The sequence below is a fragment of the Melanostigma gelatinosum genome (genome assembly GCF_949748355.1).
Source record: "Melanostigma gelatinosum genome assembly, chromosome: 22".
Taxonomy (NCBI): Eukaryota; Metazoa; Chordata; class Actinopteri; order Perciformes; family Zoarcidae; genus Melanostigma; species Melanostigma gelatinosum.
This window is the reverse complement of record NC_136655.1, coordinates 7,382,480-7,395,077: the sequence shown is the minus strand read 5'-3', so window position 1 is coordinate 7,395,077 and position 12,598 is coordinate 7,382,480.

The window sequence follows — 12,598 nt, the reverse complement described above, 5'->3', positions numbered from 1 at the left end:
CTTCTGTTCAGTTAGTCGCCACACTTTTAATCCATATTATGTAATGATGTACAGGTTACATGTTGTCTTCCACACACAACTGGCCTGTAGTATAGCAGCACTTCCACAAGGTGTCAGTGCGGCACCACTCGCCTCCCCATCGCCATGTCTCATCCAGCCTGTACAATATGAGCCACTGTCTCCAGCATGCTCCCTGTGAAACTTGAGGATGAGGTTAGTACCCCAGTACGTCCAGTCTGCACTGGGGGGTGATGAATGACTACAGCTGTCCAAATACTGAGAGTTTGCTTCTGGATTCTCCTTCAAAGCCAACATAAACTGCTGTTTTCGGTCGTAGCTCTATCATCTGTTACATTGAGTGTCTCAACCCTTCAGAGTGCTGTTTGCGTTCACATAGCACCGCAAATCTTGTATGCTCCAGTGATCTGTGCCAAATCTGCTAAACATTTGAGCTTCTGACTGGAGTTTTATTTTGAAGGGGACATTGGACTGTGCGAGATTAACCTTGCATTAAGGGCAGCCTTCACGTGCACTGATAGGTGCAGTTTCCCAAAAGAGGCAGATGAGGGCGCTGTCGCATACATCCTCCTCAACCCGCTGCTGAAACCCCCTCTGTATAATCACAGCAGGGGGAAATAAATGCTGTGACATAGGGCTGTTTAATCCCCTCTCCTCTGAACAAAAATGTATTCTGTCACGCAGCAATCTGCTCTCTCTCCATGTTTGTCTTCATTTCTGTGGCATTGCTGAGATGTGAAGTGACTCTCCGGTTTGATATTCCGAAGATGTTGCTTTTGTTGTGTTGGATATTTAAAATTCAGTGTGCCTGGCTCGTGTAACATCCTCTTCCTTTGTCTCTGTCATGCACACACAAAGAGGCTAGACAAAATACCAAGAACACCCTCAAATGTAATGCAGTTACTACAATAGCCCTAGAATGAATGATGACTTTGTGTTTCATCTTTTTTGTCGTTTTTCAGGCTGTAGTAAGACGTTGTATTGAATTATTTGACAGCACATGATAAGATACTTGGTGCTCTTCCTCTATACACACCTCTTCCTCCCGACTGTACATCCTGTGCCAGGCCACAAGCTCCAGCCTGTCCAGATCAGAGCCCTAGAGGGTCTTCATCCCGGCCAGGAATGTCAGTGAGGTGATCGACACGTGTCCGTGTTCCAACGAAAGAGATGACACTTATAAGGGCAGACATGTTCACAGCTACAGTATTTCCTCACAATGAATCGCCATACTGTGGTTACAAATAAAAGAAGTTCAGTAATTTAGTATTGAACTTCTAGAGGGGACCTAGAAGAAACTGTCCAAACTGAATGAAAAGGCTTCCTGTGACACACCTGCCATTACGCAGCACCTATTCTGCATCCTGTCTGGTGAGTTTTCTGTTTAATTTAGAACATCTGAAGGCACAAGTCATGTTGGAAGTATGTGAAACCAACAGCTGGGACCACCTTACTTCATATCAAGTCCCCTGGTTAAGGACTGTTGTTCACAACGGACTCTTTTTGCTGCAAAAACCCAGCCCTCTGTTGTCACCCTTCTCCTGCATCAAAAGGGAGAAGGAGGGGGAGGATGATGGGAGGGAGGGAGGGAGAGGACCAGGCTATCTGTCTCTTCACCGTCCTGACCTCCAGAAGTCTAGCAACCTGAGATCCTCAATGAAATATTTAAAGCTTCTGTTTTATCCGCAGTGCGTTGGTCAAGACAAACTGTGGGCCTCCATGACGTAATGCCAGTCGTCTGATTGGTCCTCACTGAGCAGGGTGGTCAGGTGACCTGTGCCGTTATGGCCTTTTAAGGCATTACGATGCCCTGAGGCTCCACATTAGGCCCATGAGCTGTCTGCTGCGAGTTATGATCAATCACTGTTGGCTGCGGTATTTTCCGTAGCAAAGCTTTTAGCAGTAAATCTAACATAGGCGTGCATTCTTTAATAAAGGCCCCAGCAGCTCAAGTTATACTCGTTTAGAAAAGAGTCCGTTTAACTGTTGATATTTCCCATCACCTTGTTTTATGACACGAGGCCTCGACAGATCCACGGTGCATTCTGCAATCATATAAAACTGTTTGTTGTGTACGACTAAAGATACCTAAAATAAAAAAGCAGATTTGGTTTCTTCTCTTGTGTCCCCCCCCCCCCTACTAATTCCCTTCTTTTCCAATCCCCCAACATGCCTTGCTGCTGGTGAGCTGTCAGCCCATCAACCGATCTGGGTGAACCGTCGCTGACATGTGTGACGTGTGTTGGGTTTCTCAAGCCTGGGTCGGGTGGCAGGCAGTGGGCTCTCTCAGGTTACAAGCTCTACTTCACTGGCACAGTGGGGGGGGGGGGGGGGTGCAGCGGCAGCAAGCATTACAATGATCCCTGGGTCTTTACTAATAGATGACCCACTGATTAACATGCCCCCATCCACCACCACGACAAACCCATCCACTCCTTTGCTGCAACAGCGGTGCAGGAGACCCTGCTGAAGATGCTTTTTTACACAACCTGTGTGTGTGTGAGAGATGGTATACAGAGTATGAGCAGTTTTCAACATTAAACAACGATATATTAATATGAATAAAATGCCAAGACCATTTTTGGATCAGTGCTGCTGTTGGCACATCTGCTTTTTCAATATTAAGCACCCCACCCAACAGACAAGCCAGTTGTCAGATGTGTATTATTGCTGGCCTTATTTCATGACCTTATTTTTCCCGTCATCTTTACATGTTTTATTTCCCCGAGTAATGATGCTGCACGTGCTGAGTGCAGCCCATAATCCCCTGTTCAGTAATCCTCTCCAGAAGTAACACCAGCTAAATTGTAAATTTCATATCAGGAGAAAATTGACATTTCCCTCTGTATTAGTAACCATTATCCTGTTTGATTTAATAATGTGAACATGTCTATGTTTTTAAACATTTCATCCATGCGGGCCCAATATTTAGAATGAATTACAATCATTTAAATGACTGAGATGTGACAGTAAGTGAGACGATACTATTCCGCACGTCTTTGTGAGATAACAGATCTTTTCTTTACATTTTTTCTGCTATGTATATTTTTTAACATCTATGATGAAACAACCCTGCATCCCCAACAACATGATCTCTGTTGTTGCCATTTGGTTTTTCTTTTGGAGCAGCAGACTGAATCTTGCCGCATTATTATTTCATCCAGCGTGCTATCATATGGCCTGGATCCCTTCAGACGGCTGCATGAGGGCACACACGCACACAGCATCCATCTGATCCCTCCGCTGGCACCATGTTTCATCTGGCTCCGGCACGACAGCACAGAACCAACTGAGTGTTTTAAATATTCATCGAGGGCTACTCATCTCCGATACACTCCGGCCTCTCGCACAGATGATCCGCGGCTCCTGTTTCAGCTTTTCCAGCTGGAATCCACGTCGAGGCTTGGAGAGGTTTGGGGTCCGGCTCCTCGACGCTGAGCAGCAGCGGCGAGTCACCGCGGATTGATTTCACTGTCGCTATCCACTCTGAAAGGAGTGTAACACAACCCAGCCACCTCACCTCTAAATATTAGACGAGTTTTGTCCACCTAGTTATCTGTCTAATTATCAACAGCAGGTAAATGGACTCTGGCTGGCCATCGGAGAGGCGCTCGCCCTCATATATTAGGCAGCCAGAAGTGAAGGGACATACTTCGGGCTCCGACTTCAGCAGGGGCCCCTCTGGTGGTGTGCAGCTCTGACCTGGAGAAGAGGAGCAACGCCGAGGCCCTTGAAGGCCCAGAAGAGCTGCTGCTGCTGCCTGTCAGGACACCAGGCCTCCATTGGGCCAACATCAGGTTGTATGGTTTTGACTGGAAGGGTTTTAGTGACGGATTCTTCAACAAAGACACGTAAAAAAATAATATATATATATAATATATATATATATATATATATATATATATATATATATATATATATATATATATATATATATATAATATAGGTGATAAGCAAATCGGAAAATATATAAGCAAGCACAAAATATTCCCACTTTAATGTTATAGCAAAGGTATTTTTTCTGCTGTCCCCAGACAGGAAATTGTATGCAATCTGCATGGAGTAACCACTAGTGCAGGCTTTAAATGCAGTATTTGATAATCATTAGCCATCTGGACGTGGTCATTTGATCCGGCAGCATCTCGACCCAAGAACTGCAGCCTCAACAGCATCAGCCGACTAAAACTAATCCCGGGATGGGGGGCTGGGAAGCTGCGCCAAACAGCCTATCTGATCAGACGCATGCTCGGTTTCATATCTGAAAATACAACAGAGAGCCATTGTTGCACAGTTGTCAGTTTAATGGGGCAGCCTATTTGTTCTCCATGAATCCAGAGGTTCATTTTCTCCAACAGTCTCTCTCACACTGTCTATCTCTTTCCATAGAGACAACGTTGGGCTCTGCAGGTGCTGCTAAGGTAAACTACTGAACCACAATTAAACCACAGGCCTGCAGGCCTCCTTTTTGCTGCCTGAAAAGGCCTTTAAGGATAAAAAAAAAAGACATTAGGCCCCTGTGAGACATTGTTGTGTCAAGTTTGTATTGCAGCAATAAATGTCTGAAGAGGAAAAACAAATATATACAAAACTATACAATATAAATCACTAAAACACACAAAGTTACGTTTGTGTATCACTATTATGGGAATAGCATAAACACGTTTTTTTCCCCTAATTTAACTGGTCAAACATAAATTATTGTAGTAAAATTAAATGGGGGTTGGTCCAAAGTATTCGTCAGGAAATCGTTTAATCCGGAGAGACAAAACCAATCCTCATCCGCTCAGGCTGCAGCAGTGCCCGGTTTATGGCACCGGCACTTTTAAGGTATCCTCGTCTTCAGAGAGATCCACCTTAAAAAGACTAGGCTATAGGGCCCGGTACTCGAGGCCATGAACGCAGCAGAACAACAGAGTCGCATGCATTTGGATTATGGCTTTGGGGCTCGAAAATGTGTCTTTTCTACCGAGCAAATCCCTGAACTCGCAGCCGAAACCAGGTGGAGGAAGACCGGATGGAAGCTGTTTGGGTCCCGCTTCTAGAAAAAAACGCCCACTGTTAAGAACACAGGTACACACCGGTGCCATGCGTATAAAAAGAGGCTTTGTAGGTTTTACGCACGTAAAAATGGTCGTAAAAATCGGAAGTTATATAAATTCACAATGTATCAGTCTGTATTTAAAATGTTTTAAACGCAGAATGTGAAACCAGTTGCACATGTTTAGGGGCTGTAGTTTTTACAAGGCTGCAACCAGCTTCTTTTGTGTGTCTGCGCCTTTAAAAAGGTGCACCAAGCACCTTTTTTTTCTGCCAGTGTGCAGTTTGGACGCGCAGGTAAAAGGGAGGAGGTTGGGTTTGGAGAGAGAGGGAACCAGCAGGAGAGAGGGGAGAGGAGAGGAGCGGAGCGGAGCGGAGCGCTCAAATTGACATTTGATACTCAGGAAGTTGAGTACGCCGCTTGGATTTCTTTTGTTTCATTGTAATTCTGCAGTCCTGCTGCGGGCAACACGGACCGGAGGCTTGTGTTGCCTCAACACGACTTTAATAGTGGAACTCTTTTAATGAAAATAACAAGTTAAGGACTAAAATGTCTGATGGGTTCGACTTCAGTGCAGTTTGTAGCTTCAGGTGTGACGCGCAACGATGGACTCGGGAGGAAGGTATGAACTACATTTTTTTTTTTTACAGTTTTACTCCAGTTAGACTATTACAAATATGGTTTTAGAAAACGACTTATTTTGGGAAAGTTACGCGTGGAAAAAAAGAAGAAAGCAGCGCGAGGACATTTCTTAAAATGTGACCTTTCTACTTGTAAAATTGAAGATGTTGCTGTGATAAACTCGATGGCACAGCTCATTTATAATGAAAGGAATGTCCCACAGATCCGTCGTTTTTTGGGATTCAGCAAATTTAAAAACAGAACGGCTATCGCAGTTGTGGCTTTTCTCAGGCTGAATTAAATTGAATGCAGTGTTGTTTTACCAGATTCAGGCTCGAACCACAAACAGTACGAACAGGTTGAATTTGGTCGGAATAAAAAGAAAAAGAAAACAATTCCGGTGTTACAAAATGAAATTGCCCGCCATTAATACTTTTTAAATTAAACGACCTTTCAACGTGTTATTTCTGACAATACCGGAGATTGTTGGTCCGTCTTAATCACGTTGCACCTGCTTATTTCCAACTGCAATAAATGCCGAAGTAGGCCTATACCTCAGCATCAGGATTAATTCTGAGTTTGGTATCTTTTTACGCACATCGTCAGATCGGTATGGCGAATATAAAGAAGTTATATTCGGAAAAAAACACATTAATCAAATTCTACCTTCGTATGACGTAACTGCAATAAAACTAGTTTCTTTAGAATAAGAATATTGCCTAACTTGAAAGGGAAAAAAACTAATTACAGTAGTATAATCTCGCTTAATAAAATGAAATGTTTTTGAAACCGGGCATACCGTTAAAATACTTCAGGCTGCATGACTGATAGTGTGTTTGAATCTTGCTGCAGGACTTAGAGGAGCGCTAAATCCTCCCGAAATAACCGTGAAGTTGAGGACTTTACTCCCGATTCAGACAAATGCGATTAACTGAAGGGGCTTTGGAGCTGCTCTGAGGTTAAATGAACGATGGCACAGACAAAAGGCTGTCTCTTGCCTTGCTATGTTGACATTTCACTCAAATAAAGCATGTTAGTACATTCACATGTTGCTTAATAATGAGCAGAAAATGATTTATAAACTTCATAGACAAATTAGGTCACGATCATCTTTTATTTTGCTTTATTCACTGCCTATTCTCATATGAACTGACCTTATTTGCGCAGAATCCCCTTTCCAAATGTATTCCTGTTACTATTGTTCACAGCGGAGTAACTCTTGACGGTGTGTATAAAACTACACATTTCTTTTAAATCTGCAAACCTTAAAAATCTACCAATTTTCACATGAATTATCAGTTTCTAAATTATCTCCATGATAAAGAAAAAGGGCGGTTCCTGTTGATATAAGCTGATGCAGATGGGCTGTGTATTTTAACAGCTGGCCTTGATGACACTTTAAAGCAAGATGACTTTGTATATCATCTAATTTTCCAAACAAAATACATATTTATATAAAAAGGAAGTATATCTATAATGTATAAGTGTGTCTACATGAACACACATACTTTGAAATAATGCTAATATAATTGATAATAAAAACGAACTAACTAAAATCAATTCAGTAATATGTTCCAGTGGTATGCAACAAATTTAGTTTTTTATCTGTACTAGTGCCAAGGTTCCTGGCGACTCCTGTGTAGGATATCCGAAAGATCTCATGAAGCTCCATTATTCACTAATTAAAGTATATGGAAAAAACGAAACCTTAAAGCACACAGGTTCTTTTTGACTTTGCTTTTCAGTGGTATTGATTTCTCCAGGAAATGGCAATGGGAGTCTTGCTCAGGGAGCCATTTGGGCGTCTGAGGAATCACTTAGTACATGGTTTGATCGCTGGAATCAATGGGAGCTCCGTGCACTGCAGGGCCCAGGGTGAGGGAGCTAATGGCTGAAGCAAGGGTGGGGCGTCTGAGGGAGCGGGGAGCCTCTCCGATTCGGATTATCTGCAGCGCAGCGATGCGTTTGACAACACATCCAAGGTCAGGAGATGGACTGAAGGTTCTCACTCAGTTGCAGTCTTGTGTAGCACAATTAGTTTGGTCTTAATATTCATACTGAGCTGTTTATGTAGAGTCGACTTGAGAGAGAAAGTAGCATTCGATTATTTGCCGCAATGTCCACATCGGACTCTGATGGCAGCCATTTTCATGGCAGCATGTCTCCTCCGCCTTTGATGGGACAATGTTACAACGCTAATCTACAGAGCTAATTAAGAGGTCAAGTTTAGGGCGTCACCCTTTGGACAAGTTGGGGGTTGTAGGGGGAGGGGAGAGCCAGGACGTAAAGCGATTACCTATAAACCATAAGTGCCCTCCTTGTACCAACCTTATGTTGTCGTATAATGTTTGTTTCCTCGTCGTATCCTCACAAAATAGTATCAATTAATCCACCGGAATCCAATTGGCATCATTGTTTGTGAATGGAAAAATTGGCAGAATTGATTTATTCCGGTTTTTACTGAGGACAAGTGCAATGCAAAGAGGAAAATGAAGCAGCCGTGCTGTTTAAATCACAAACATCTAAAAGACAGCAAAGTGCGGTGGTTGTTGACAGACAATAGTTTTCAGCTGTCAACCTCAACTCTCCTTTCCTGGAAATCGAAAGACGACAATGCAGGTGATTCGCAGTGAGCTGTTAGACGAGGGAGTTTGCGCTCTCATAGGAGTGGCTGGACTTATATTTAGTTGCCCACATGCAGAGTTAAGCTGCGTCACCGCAAACCTTTGACCACGTCGAAGGCTCCTCGTCCTGTTTCCCGTCACTTGCTCTCACATCTCTGTCCCTTCTCTCACCTTCTCTCTCTCTCTCCAGGCTGTTGTTTCTTCTCTCCTCACGAGGTCGGTGGTCTAGTTCGCATATAGCTTTGCTTCACTGGGCTGACTCTCCTCACGGGGCTGACTGGCTGGCCGAGGTGTCGGGGGTGATAATGACTCCTGTTCTGTGTATGGCACTGGTAGAATTCACTGTGAGCGCTCACTATCAGTGAATTACCATAGGGCCATAAACAGAGCAGAGAAAGAACCACTTGATGCTGCCCGTCCACAGCGGCCTCCTGTCTGTGGCTCTCCTCCTGTGCTTGTGGGTGGGGTGATTGTGATGTAATGCCTCTGGTGCGGTTGCGTGAGCTGTGCTGGGTACTTCGACATCTCTCTGTCCTGATGTGCCTCTGTAACAACAGCTGCTTGCGTTCGGATGCAGCCACTCCTCTTCTTTGCCCATTTTGGCACTAGCACATTTTTGCTTCTGTATATATACTTTGAGCAATTATGTGTCGTGCCAATATAGGACAAGACAGACTTCCATCGCTTTTGCAGAATCGTGGATTGTAATCTTCTCTCTCTCAGCGCATGTTTGGGCGTCTCTGTGAAGAATTGCTCACGATTGACCTCTGAATGCTCCTCACTGTCCCTTGTACGGCATTTTCTCCTGCCGCTCGTCCTTGCATGTCATTTGGTCTTTATTACCTGCCTCCACATCCACCTTCAGTGGATGTGGACCCACATTTTGAAGACATCCTATCAGTACTAACATTTCATAAAACCATCAGTTCATTTCCCCCTTGTTCCCGTCCCTCTGTTCATTAAAGGAAACCTGTACCATGCACTTCAGATTCATGTAATCTCATTTTAGCGGATTCTTCGTATCAGTTTTAATCCCACTACATCCTGAGAATCCATGTTTGGGGCCTCACGTGGGTCTGAAGAGGCCCAGCGGCTCTCTGGTGGTGTTTGGCAATGGTAGAACTCACACTGGTGAGGTAGCTGGGTCCGGTGGTTCTAGACTTGCCAACTACTGCTTGGAGCGTCCTGCAGCTGAAAAACAAGACAAAAGCAGCCTTCCAGTCCAAAGTGGAGAAACAGCCTCAGGGTGTTTCAGTCAGTGAGTGAGTGAGTGGCTGATGGTGGCGTAGGGTGGGGTGAGACTCTGTTCCTCCCCTGCGCACCCCGGCCTCAAAGCTCCAGTGTCTCATTGAAGGACAGCCTGCACAGCGGTCAGGGCACAGCACCAGACCTCGGTCAAACCCGGATGAGATGGACCCAGGTGAAAACCATTCGCTGTCTGCCTTCTTGAATTTACAAAAGACGAGATGCAGGAGGCAATATGTGGAGATATGTGGATATGTTTAAAGCTTTGAGACTGCAATTCATACACAACAAATAGATATGTCCCTCATATTTAGTCAAATCTGCATGAATCTTATATATTTGGTGTCTTGTCTGTAACATACAGTTAAAAATAGGTTGTAGGAGATGGATAGAAGCCCTAAAAACAACAAAGGAAATGAGACCTGGAGTCAAAAATCAATGCAAGTGTTTCTTGAAACAAGAGCTTACAATGCAATCAATGCAAAACATTCTACCAGCACCTCCCAAAATCCCTTCCTCAGACGATACTGCTAATTAAACGTTACCGAACCAAGATATCACAACACATCAGCGTTCAAGCTTTTCATGCTGAAATAATTACTAAATTCAACAATCAGCCAACAAAAAATGACTTGTCAACTAGTTTGATAAAAAGAATTGAGTGACGATGAGAACCATAAAATGAGAAACTTTTTGCTGTTTGCAGGTTATCAAAATGTGAGTATTTGCTACGAATATCTGTTTTTATTTGACTGTCATTTCAATATCTTTGGGTTTCGGACTGTTGGTCGGACAAAACCAATCTCACTCCTCGCCTTGGACTCTAGGAACCTGAGGAAAGGCATTTTTACCTCAAACCAATTTTTCCAAATGCAGAATAGGATAATTAATGTCAATAGTTATGTTTAATACTGCATTAATTAATCATCAAGGAAGCTTATCATTAGTTGCATCCCTACATGCATTTAATGGAAGGAACCGATGGCTTGTAGTTTCTTCCGTGGCGATTATGTTTCGACGATAATGGCTTCCTCTGTTCAACAGTCGGCCTTGGATTCAGGTTTGACGAGCAGAGTTGGATCACGTGAGTCCAGCTCTGCAGCACGAGGGACTCGATGGCCGACTTCACGTACAGAGGTTCAGCTATTCTGCCTCGAGCCAGCCATCGGGGGGGGGGGTTCCTCTCTTAGCTCCGTGGCATAATTGGCAAACCGCGCGGTGTCATCTTACCCTTCTCTGTCAATGCGGCCTTTTCCCCTCCTCCCTTCCCCAATGAAAAGGGCGGCGGGTGCGAGGCAGTCTCTCTCAGATGTTGGTTTTGTTGCTGTAACAGTCCGTTGATGGTGGCTCGAAAAGCTCCAACTGTATGTACCGAGCTCCATATATCTGGGTCAGGGTCTGCTAATGTAGGTGACGGGGGGATCTAGGGATTAAAACCTCTTCATCTGCCTTTGCATAAATCCTGCTTTATGGCCTACACTTCAGCTTCAGCTCATATGATTTGTATTGTTACCGGTTTGCCTGCAGGCTAGCTTTATTTGATCTATGTGGACGCCATCATCGGACCTGTGCGGTGGCTCTAATGCTGTTGTGCGGGTCGGCCGTTAAAACAGAAGGAGAGTTGGGTAAGTGCTGAGATTGTGGGGGTGATGCACGGACTAGTTGCCATGAAAGAGCTCCGCTCAAGCTGTTCTTCACAGGACAACTGATTCAGTTTAGCGGTTTGTCTCTCATGTTACAGAACATATGACATGTATAATGTATACATGTAACCACACAGTCTGGGCTTTGATGTATGTAAGAAGTAAACGGTTTGTTCTGTGTGTGTGTGTGCACCTGCTGATTTTCAATCTTAAATGATGTGTTTTTGTTTTTTTTAATCATACAAATTCTGTTATCTGTGATGCAAATAAACTCTTTCAAAAGACTGATCCGTGTGTCAGACTCCCTCTAACGATCTTCTCTGCAGCAAAGTGCATTGTGGGATAACCCTTGTCAATGCAGGCCTTCTCCAGATGGGCCGAGCAGCTCAGGTTACACCGCATTTTTCAGTGCCCCCTCTATCCCACAGCCCCCCTGGCCCCTTTTTCCATCGCTCTCCCTCCCTCTCTCACTCTTTCTCTCTCTCTCACACACACACACACACACACACACAGACACAGAGTTTCCTGGGTGGGTAGAGCTGGGTTGAGACAGTGCTTTGCCTGTCTTCTAATGCAGACTCCAGAGCATTAGTGAAATGAGATTATCGTCGTTCTTACGCAGTGTCTGGACTGGAGGTGGACGGAGGTGTGAGTTGGGAAGGTGAGGAGGCCATTATTAGACGATCAGACTACATTATGGGGAAGACGCTTCATCAGCAACATGTCTGCTGATGCTCAGACTTCAGGGGAAACTCCATTAGGCCCAAAGATCAATGGGCTCTGAAATGGATTTTTAATTTTTTTTTTAAAGACAGTTATTATGTTACAGCTTTTCTGCATTTTTACTGATTTTCTCAGGCCAGTGGCTCAGACAGGTCAACATTTATTTTGTAAATGGTCATATTTAAGTGTTCATCTTTCAGGGACATCATTTCAATTTAGCAGTTTCCATTTCCATGAGAAGGACTGTGTGAGCAGTTTGTACATATGTGTGTGTGCCCATGAGTGTGTGAGTGGATGTGTGCATGTGGGGGGGGTGCAGGGCCCGGGATGCACGTATTAAGAAACGATTAGTGGAGATTAAAGCTCTGCCCTAGAGTCTGCCTGCACAACTCCGGGCAACAAGAATGACCAACCCCTCCCCTCTCACCCTGCAGTGCCCCCCGTGGAGCCGGGCCACTGAAGCCCTGGCTACAGGCTTGCTAGAATCAATAGCTCTGCCTTCTCTCTGCCCAGCGATCGTCCACCACTAAACAAATTGCCCCCAGGACGGAGCGCAGGCACTCTCTGCAGCCTGACTGCCGAGTGGATGGTTTTATAGACATCCATTCGGTTTCAAAGTCAGTCCGATGGATGTGATGATTGGAGGAGTGCACTGCGGTGTGGTGCATGATGATATAACAGTGTCA